Source organism: Ursus maritimus, assembly GCF_017311325.1.
Source record: "Ursus maritimus isolate PB19 chromosome X unlocalized genomic scaffold, ASM1731132v1 scaffold_X1, whole genome shotgun sequence".
Lineage (NCBI taxonomy): Eukaryota > Metazoa > Chordata > Mammalia > Carnivora > Ursidae > Ursus > Ursus maritimus.
This window is the reverse complement of record NW_024423319.1, coordinates 122,077,608-122,088,574: the sequence shown is the minus strand read 5'-3', so window position 1 is coordinate 122,088,574 and position 10,967 is coordinate 122,077,608.

Here is a 10,967-nt window from a genome sequence, read left to right as displayed (position 1 = left end):
TTAAAATCCTCACCCCTGAATGGCTGACATCAAAATACTGTAAAACTTCTAGCCAACTCTAGAAACAAACAGTGGGGACTTTCACCCGAATTTCCTCGTTATCCTGGAAAGTGATTAAGAAATCTTTCATTATTTTGTGTTCTGGGAAAAGGGTTACTACACAGAAACATCCTTCCTCATAGGACTTAATACAGAGATACCCCCTTTTTCACCTAAAGGCCACATAGTCATTTGAGACAATGGGAATTTGGAGGGTCTCTAACTGAATTGTTTTGTCCCCACTCATCAATGGAAACCAAATGGTTCTTAAACTTTAGTGACGTCTTTGTCCTTCCCACACCCATGAACTCTGGCCCATCATCAGTCTGAGCCAACATACCACCCCTCTTTAACTGCCCAGGCCTAAGAACAGGCTGTTAGTAGTATAAAGCATCCTCTGATCTACTTGTTGGATCAGCCACCACTGCATCTCACAGCTCCCCACACCCAGTTTACTCCTCCATGTAAGAGAAAAATTCTGAGATGCATACAGATGTCGGGGGGACAAATGCTGTTGCAGTACGTAGAACACTAACCCTCTCTCAATAGAGTCCCCCTCCCCTTTCAATCATCCCTCATGAACTAGTTCATCTCCTCCACATTGGCTCCCCCATGTCAACTGTTGGCCTCTCTTGTTCATATACCATCTTGGGGATGAAGAATTTATAAGATGCCCAGTAGCACAGTAATATGCTAGTTAAAGCCCTGCACACTATTTTAGCTGTGTTATGATTCTCCCGTGATAATCGACCCATCTGCCCGAAACAGCTAAAGCAAAGAAGCAGACAAAATACACCAAAGCCTGGATATCAAGACCTAACTAGACAATCCACTGAGATAGACAACCTCTCGGCATTGGGTATAATCTGTAAGAAGATAAATCAGAAAACAGTCAACATTAAGTTTAAGGTCAAAATAAAAGAAGGTAAAGAATGGAAGAGAAGCAAAAGGAGACTGAGTCCACAATTAGCTTGTGTGAGGACACACGAAAAAGTAAACAATGGTCAAAGCTCTCAGGAAAGAAAACAAATTTTTCCAAGTACAGATACATTATTTCCCAAGAAAAAATAAAGCTCAACCTATGTTTAATGTTAAGATTATATATTTGGGCATATATGTGATATATATTTTTAAAATTTATAAATATATGTAAAGCTTAAATACAAGTTTAAATATAAAAACTTAAATGTATATAAATCACATGTATGACTTATAAACATCTCATAGGCTCCTGGATGGCTCAGTTAAGAGTCTGACTTAGGTTCAGGTTATGAGCTCAGGGTCCTAGGGATTGAGCCCCACGTTGGGCTCCCTGCCCCGCAGAGTCTCCTACTCCCTTTGCTCACATGCTCACTCTTTCAAATAAAAAAAATAAACATCTTAGAGACAGGTGAGCATAGTGGCTACCCTCCCTCTGTAAACCATGTAATCAAAACACACAGACACCAACAGGAAAAGTAACTTGTGAAAAATACCATAGCCAGCCAAGAGGTAAAGCAAAATAATTTACAACTGATGAAAATGTCCTCCTTTAAAGAGGCAGTGAGCTCTGAATTCACTGAAATAACAAAATTTAAACAAAGTACACGTAACACACCTTCACATAATTTGGGCGTGTGAGTCGAGAAAGGAGAGGTTTTAAAGGTGCTGATTAGTACTTTTTTTTTCAACTGGAATAGAACAGTCTAGTGTTGAAAAAAAAAATAACCATCGTTCAGCATAAAGTCATATCTGGCAATGTTATTGACATTACTGTGCTTTATAATCACATCTCAAAGATAAGATGTCTCCTGCCTTGGAAAGAGTAGTTTTCAACCACCTCCACTGGTTGAAACACACTTAACCACATGAGCCAAATCCTTACTATGGACATTTCAATTACAAAAGAAAAAAAAATCGCATAAACCCCCCACCACCACTCACACACCAAAGGAGTATCAAATAAAGCTGGGTGTGTGCAAAAGAGTCTCAAAGCTGGCAAATGAGGAAAAGATATTCATGTTTAACCCAAGACTGCATCAAAATTTGACACTTCTCGACTTTAAAGTTACAGACTGAACACATGTAAGTCCTGTCAGAGTTGATAATTAAAGGGCAAAGCCTTTGTGAAAATAGAAACAAAATTAGAACAAACCGGCAAGAGCAGGGAAAACGGAATCCAAGAAAAGTATCACTGAATGGAAACTGCAAAGTGCAAAACCATCAGGGCAACAAAAACACCAAAGGACATAGAGCCAACTTCCCTAGGAATCCAAGATGGTTCCCCATTTCATTAATGTGCTGATGGGACCCTGAATCTGAGAACACACAGTCTGTCTCCTCCTTGGGCACAGCAATTTGTTGAGCTCTTTATTTCCTGCCAAGCAGGTAGGTTTTACGGATAGGGCTCCCATCTTACTCTCAGGTTGGTGCTCTCCATCAGGACTCCTGAGCCCTGGAGTCCTGAACTTGCAAAGTTCAGGCAGAACTTGCAATAGTATGCTTGGTGAATGGTACATGGAATTAGAGTTTGGATGTCAGGGTGTAAGAGATGGGAGCCAACGGCAGAAGGAGGTTTCCGAGCCATGAACGTACGACATGACATAAATACAAGACTACTGTTGGCTCTGCATAGTAGGACGGAGCAAAGACCCCTTTCTCTATGCCTGACATGGATACACAGAATCAGGAGAAACCGGGGTCCTGGGACAATCAGAGTCTGGGAGCCGCGAGGATGGGTGTTGCTACCATCTTGGAAAATAATCCAGATGCCTACATCATAATGAGTGCCGACGGTGGTTTACTTTGGAACACAGCACCGCAAGGCTGGAGAGAAGGCATTTTCTTTCTTCACTGATTTCCTGATTACACCTTTTTAAAATGATCACATGTCTACTAGCATTGAAATAAAGATTTTCATGCTTTGAATAAATGCATATTCTATATCATTGTGTGCCTATCAGCCCATGATTTGCACAGAACCCACAATGAAATTGTTGGAAATATAATTCATGTTGTATAGCCGCTGAGGAATTAGCAGGTTGTAACCTTCTCTCTCAGAAACAGATTTTTTTTTTTTTAATCAAAGCAACAGTGCTTGGAAGTAGTGCCTTCAGAACATGATAAATGTTGTTCAGGAGAGGCCAAGAGTGTGAGCAAATCTAAAGAAAACAGTCAAGCAGGTGCCAGCCCTCACAGAGGTACAAAGGCTAAATTCTGTACATTCTTCAGCGTGAACTCTCGGGAGAGAGGGCACAAACTCTCCATTTTTACTACCTATCATCATGGCACCTGTGGTCTGGGACAGAAATAGTGATTAAGAAGATGACTTTGCAAACAGGTCCCAGGAACAGATCATCGACAGCACGGCAACAACAGTAAGTCCTGTATATTTGAAACTTGCTACATCTTAACAGTTTGCACATCAAGAAAAAATGTAACCCTGTATAATAACCAGTGTCAACCAGGCTTAGGATGACCACTTTGCAAGACGCACTAATGCTGAAGTCTGTTATACACCTGGAAACTAATGCTATGTGTCCACTGGACTTCCATGAAACAATAAAACGTGAGTCTGGCTACGCATCAGCATGGTCTTGCAAACTGGAGAACCAGAAGGGCTGAGGGAGAGGGGCAACACCTTTTGTAGGCGGAGCACACAGTCCATCATTACGCACAGGGGTGAATCCAATCGTCACGACTGCAGATGTGAGCTCATGATCTCTTTCACACAAGAACAGGGAGCCGGACAATCTTTTGCTTCTCTGAGGTCTTATAAATGGCAGGATTGAACCTGTGTGGTAGGTGGGATGATTCGCATTCCCCAGCCCCACCCCAAATGTCCACATCCTAATCCCTGGAGTCTGTGAATACCTAAACTTAAGTGACACAAGGGATCTGGCAGATGTGATTACCTTCAGGGTCCTGGGATGAGCAGACTGACTATCTTGGATCATCCAGGTGGACCCAGTGTAATCACTAGGGTCCTTTACGGTAGAAGAGGGAGGCAGAGGAGGTGAACCACAGGCAAGGGCTTGTGGGAAACACCTGAGCGGCCATGGCTGGCTTTGCAAGTTGAAGGGGTTCACGTGCCAAGGGACAGTTTGCATTGACTCCAATGACACCGTGTCAGATTTCTGACCACCAGAGGAGTAAGAAAATAAGTCTGGGTTGTTTTAAGCCCCCAGGTTTGTGGTACAGGCGTACCTCGGGAGATACTGTGCCGTCGGGTCCAGACCAACACAATAAAGTGGGTGCCTGGGTGGCTCAGTCGCTTGAGCATCTGCATTTGGTTCACACCACGATCTTAGGGTCCTGGGATCAAGTCCTGCATGGGGCTCTCTGCTCACCAGGGTGTCTGCTTCTCCCTCTCCCCCAGCTCGTCTCGCTCACTCTCCCCCAAATACATTTTTAAAAATTGCAATAAAACCAAATTTCCCAGTACATATAAAAGCTTTGTTTATGGCCTATGTACTGTATTAAGTGTGCAACAGCCTCATGTAAAAAATACCATTATCTGAGTTTTCAGTGAGTCCTAATAACAGATCAACACAAAAATATGAGAAAGTCTGAAGAATTGTGAGAATTACCAAGAGGTGACCCCAAAACAGGAAGTGAGCACGTGCTGTTGGAAAAAATGGCACTAAAACCTCTTGACACGGGGTTGTTACAAATGTTTGTAACAAAAAACAAAAAAACACAATTATCTGTGAAGTACCATAAAGCAAAACACAGCTAGACAAAGAGATCCAAATCCCATGCAATTCGTCAGAATAGATAGGCTGGTGTCTCCAACAGACTTTGGTCCAAAAGCGGTCAGAGAGTGGAATCTAGCAATGCCTGCGGAGCCCCGTGTCTGTGGGTAGGCAGACAGCTCACAGCCCCTTTGTATGGCAGAAAGAAGAGCCCCTCCCGACAGCCCAGAGAATGGAGCCATCCCCGTGTCAACTACGATCCTGGAATCCACAGAAATCTAGAACGCCCAGAGTAAGACTCCTTCCGCGCTGGGAATGATGATGATGGACTGTGAAATCCTTCTGGGCCAACGGAGAGCAGGAAAACATCAACTGTTGAGAGCTAAGTCACTGTGCAAGAAGTAGTCCCCCTCCTGCACTTATACACTGGTGGATTTTACCATGAACTAGGCGACAAGATGACCATGAAGCCACTGACCTAACCAAAGAAATGGTGGTCATCCATACCACGGGGTACTGTTCAGTGATGAGGGAGTCATCAAGCCACATGAAGACGTGGAGGAACCCTGCATGCATATTACTCAGTGGAAGAACGCAGTCTGAAAACACGATAGACTATGATTCCACCTATAGGACATTCTGGAATCAGCAGGACTACCGATGGGTAACGAGGTCTGGGGTAGGGGAGTTCTGAATAGGTGAAGCACAGGGGATACACTTAGGGTGGTGTATGTATTTTGCATGACCCTGTAAGGGTAGACACAGGACCCTAGAGGTTTGTTAAAAATCACTGAACTTCACAGCACAAAGACGGATCGTAAGGTATGCAATTCAAACAAGAGGGATTTAGGGGATCCTGGGGTAAGATGCACAGAGCAATGTAATAAGCATGTGCAAATGTGTGAAGCCATGTCAGTGAAGGGAGTGGGTGTGTGGGGCAGTGCTGACCTAATGTCACTTCACAGGGCTGTGCATCTGTGAGACTAGAGACAAAGGAATTGTGCATAACCATGTGCTTTGGTTGAGAACACACTTCCCACAGGGTTCTGAACGGATATGCACATATCCTGCGATGGACCGGTTAAGTACACGGAGACCAGGTGGCTGGTCAGGGCCAGTTCTGGTCACTGCTGCAGTGGCAGTCAGCCCAGAAGCAGCGCAGGATGCTGGAATGATCCCAGTGGTAATGAGTTAGAGCTGGAGACGGCAGCACGCGCTCACAGAGAACTACGTACAGAAACATGTACGTGCAGGTGCATAAACGTGAGTTGGTACATGTATACACACACACACACACACACACACACACACACACATTTCCGTGCTCCCTCAGCTGAGAGGGCCCTAAAGAAATAACACACTGCCCAGAGCCTGGTGTCCAACACCAGTGTCTAGTAACAGGACAACCAGAGCTCCTGGGAGAAACGGCCGGTTTTAGGACTGGGACAGGAAGTAAGTATACACGAGTAGTCTGCACTGAGGTGGAGGGCCTCGCATTCCAGAACAGTGCACACGCATGTGTGCACACACAAGGACGGTCACCGCACACACAACGGTGGGGATGTCACAGCTGGTACCACCACGCAGGAAAGCAATGTGGAAGTACCCAGTTTCAGGCAGGCACACCCCAGGACCCAGAAATGCCATGTCGTATGTGTAACCAATACATCAATTCACAGGACTGTACTAGGAAGATGCTTGGGGACAGTCATCCTTGTACTCGATTTATGAGAAAATACTGCAAAAGAAATCAACTTTTTCTATGAAGGACTGGGAGACTGTTGCTATGCGTACCATGGAATGCTTTACAACAGAGAACGTTGACCCAGGTCCAAGAGTATCTTGTCGTTGACTGAAAATGTGAAATGGAAGATGATGCTTAAGAGAATTCTATCACTACAGGGGAATGTGTGCTCAGTCAGTATATAAAAATACACAGGGGCACCAGGGTGGCTCCACTGGTTAAGCATCTGCCTTGGGCTCAGGTCATGATCTCAGGATCATGGGATCGAGTCCTGAGTCGGGCTCCCTGCTCAGCGGGGAGTCAGCTTCTCCCTCTCCCTCTTTCCCTCCCGCTGTTCATGCTCTCTCTTGCTCTCACTCTCTCTCTCAAATACATACATAAAATCTTTGAAAAAATTTTAAAAATAAAAATGCACACATAAATACGCCTGGGTGTCTCAGTCGGGTGAGCGTCTGACTCTTGGTTTCACCTCAGGTCATGATCTCAGGGTCCTGGGATGGAGCCCTGCAGACAGCCTGCTTGAGATTCTCTCCTCCCTCCCCTTCTACCCCTCCCGCCTGGGCTCACTCTCTCAAATTATAAATCTAAAGAAAATGCACACATAACTATTAGCAACTGCTAGTAAATGGTTACCTCTGGGAGGTGTGGAAACATTTACTTGATTTCTATTTTGTTTCTTAAATGCTTTGGAAAATTTATAACAAAGTGTCTCATTACCTAGTTGCCAGTCAGAGAGGCAGCCTTATATTTCAATATTTGATGTGGTTAAGCTATTTTCTACATTTAAACATTTTAATGCATAGAAAAGGAAGTGCGCACAGGGTGAAGAGGGTGATAAACTGGCAGAAACACAGGGTGCATCTCCGTCAGTCAAGATCTCTCAAGAGGGAAGACAAAATAGTTCAGTTTGGGTTTTCTCTGCTTCAGGAGGCAGTGATTTCTAAATGCTCGTGTGATAGAAGGGGAGAGGGAGTGAAAACACACGCACGGACGCTCTGGGGACAGGATCAGTGTGGATGACACTGATGGCAGGACATTCAAGAGAAGGGCTCCAAACATTCCTACAGATTTCTGGGAGAGACTCAGCCCAGGATCATGAAAAGTTGGTATCTGATGGGGTTGCCTACATTCCCAAAGTCTCGACACATTTGCTCCATGAACACCGGCTAAGTCATCTAACTTTTTTATTAAACAGTGTAATATAGTCTGCTTCTTTTTTAGTTTAAGACTTTCTGTAAGAGTTTATGGGAACATCTAGAAGACATTAGAGATATATATATAAAAATATAAAGAGAGAGAGAAAACCAAATTGTTACTAAGGCCGGAAGGAAGCAAGGTAGTTAGACAGCAAAAAGCCACCTTTTACCATGTTGCACAATTATGTTTTTTCTGCTGTTTTAAAACAGTATTTTAAACTGTCCATGTCCGTCAGAATAATGTCACTTCAAAGTTATCTGGCTGACTGCCTTCCTCTTTTTGTATCTTACAAGACACATACAATAAAGAATATAATTAGCCCAAGACAAAATCTCAGATGAGATTCGCTGTCATGAACTTGACGAAAGTAACATTATCACGTAGACATTTATCAATTAAATGGACGAACTCATTGCCCCCATGTACACTAGCAGAAGTGATTGTTCCAACGGACAACACAATTTCTTTCGCTGCTATTTTTAAATGTTCCTGTTTTGGACCTAAAATTATTTCAAAGCATGAACTTCCCCGAGATAGTGTAGCTCTCTCTCTTTGGATAGACTTGATACACGCACAGCTCGTCTCATGGTGTTTACTGTTTGACAAATTGAAGGTTTATGGTGACGCTGAGTCAAGTGAGTCTACAGGCACCATTTTTCTAACACCAACTGCTTACTGTGGGTCTCTGCATCACGTTTCGGGAATTCTCAGAATATTTCACGCTTTTCCACTATTATATTTGCTGTGGTAATGTGATCACTTGCTAAGAAGCTCACATGACGGTTAGCATTTTTTAGCAAGAAAGCATTTTTAATTAAGGTATGTAAACTGTATTTTTTAGACATAATGCTACTGCACACGTAATGGACTACAGTGCAGGACACGTGTAACCTTGGGAAACCAAAAAATCCATGTGACCGGCCTCATTGCAATATTCGCTGCATCGTGCTGGTCTGGAACCGAGCCCACACTCTCTCCGAGGTACACCTGTATGAATACAGGATGATGGAAATGCACGCTGATTACAATTATTACACCCGGCCTGATCGCCAGAACCACCCTCCTGGAACTGACCTATTAAAGGAAGACTGGAATCTTTTCTTCACAAATGAAAGGGGCTTTACAGAAGCCTTCCTTTTTTTAAACCCTGGTGTTTACTGCTAGTTTCCTTGGGACCCAGGAAATCACTGAAGACGGTATTCACTTTTAAATATAGAAACATCAAAGCCTCAGTTTCTTGGTCTGTGAAATGGGTAACAATGACACCTAGTTCACTGGGTTACTATGAGACACAGACAGGAACACTTAGAGAATGCCCAGAATTCAGTAAGAAGCCATCCATTCATGTTTGACCAGTAATAATTTGCGGCTTAGGGAGGTTTTTTTCTTTTTTTTCTTTTCTTTTTTTTTTTTTTTAATTTATTTATTTGACAGAGATAGAGACAGCCAGCGAGAGAGGGAACACAAGCAGGGGGAATGGGAGAGGAAGAAGCAGGCTCACAGCGGAGGAGCCTGATGTGGGGCTCGATCCCACAACGCCGGGATCACGCCCTGAGCCGAAGGCAGACGCTTAACCGCTGTGCCACCCAGGCGCCCCAGGGAGGTTTTTTCGATAGCTGTATTTCCTATTTCTCTGTTTGTACAGGTTGAATGTGGAATTTCTGTCACCATCAAGGGTCGGAATCGGTGGCATGTCTGTTTCTCTGCCTATGGTCAACCCAAGAGCAGGGGACAGTAAGTAAAGCATGCCTGAGCTGGCCACGGTTGGGGAATATCTGTGTCCCCGTCATTCACCACACTTAAGTATATGCTACACGTACCCCGTCTATTAAAAATCACAAATTCTCTTATGGATTAACTGCCATGAAAATGTTTAATAAAACCAACACACGAGAAAGTCCTAACAGTGTCGGGAACATACAATAAAGCTGCCAACACGGAATGAAGTGTGCTGTGCGTTTGGATGGCTGAACGTTGTTAATAAACCAATTTGAAAATTTTCGACTGCCGTAACAAAATTATTTGGCCTCCCCTTAAGGTGTGAGTCACCTTTAAATGTCCTTATCAATTATCTCAGCAAAATTAAAACTAGGAAGCCGGCTAGATAATATTCTGTCAGAATTGTGTACAGTTATAGTTCTCCGCCTGTCATTCTGTATTTTTGCCCTGACGTGACTACAGTCTCCGGCATATATTTATCTGTGAAACTGGGGCCTTTTCATAACGGAAAACAGTGTCTTCGAGACCCCGTGGGGCAAAACTGGTTACGTTATCTCGGTAACACTCGGTAATTCATTGTGAGGGCAGGAATCGTCATAAAACTGGGGGATGCAGTGCAAAAGTGGAAAAGTCAAGGAATCAGTTACTGTCTTCTAACAAAACATAAAAAGCAGATCCATGGGGTTGAGGAAACTTGTTTCTACGTCTACATCCTGTACGGGGTTACTGTATCTCTTTAGCTCGATTATCGTTACTTATTCTGACTCTGGGCAGTCCTCGTCTGTGTTTTGTTAACATCATCGCTATGTACAAAGACATCTGTGTGAGTGTATTCTTTGAGTCCTTTTCTCATATGTCCTGAATTGTGAATACTTGCTTATGCCAACCGATGGCAAAAACAATATTGAACTAGTTCAAGAGAAGTAATCAAACCGTATTTTAACAGACAGCGGTATGAGTTGATCTGGAGACTACACTTCACGGACAACAGAATCAAGGTGGAGAATTACCATCTTGAGAATCCCCAAAACTAGAACATGTGTATGAGGTTTGACTACACACTAATGTAGCAAAATATCAAAGCTTCCCCCATGTGCAGGCTGCAAAAATCGAAAGAAAGAGTCTGCACGTGATCTTTCACGTTTCTGCCCGGTGTCTAATGCATGGAAGTGCAGGTAAATGCTGCCAATAAGGACATGAGAATTCAAATATTCTCAGACAGTGAGAACACCGTATGGTCAGGAGAATCTGCACACTGAGCTCTTCAGTGAGAATCTGCTATTTATTCCGTTTGCTCTGTTTTAACATCATTTTACTTCTGAGAAAGTGGAGACTTTTGCAAATCTAAATTATAAGGTGCATCAATGGTAAATTACAAGTCAATGCAAATTCTCTATCTGTGCACGCACATACATAAATGCCATATATGCATAGACGCATACAGCATCTGACATATCCCCCTTTCGGGTTGGTAATGAAAATGGTAATCATACCATGTACAGAATCAGTCTCTCTCTGATTTGCATCACCATAAACTCTTGACCTCAAATTCAAGACCCTGTTTTCATGGCCATCAAAGTGATTTGTACAAGGAT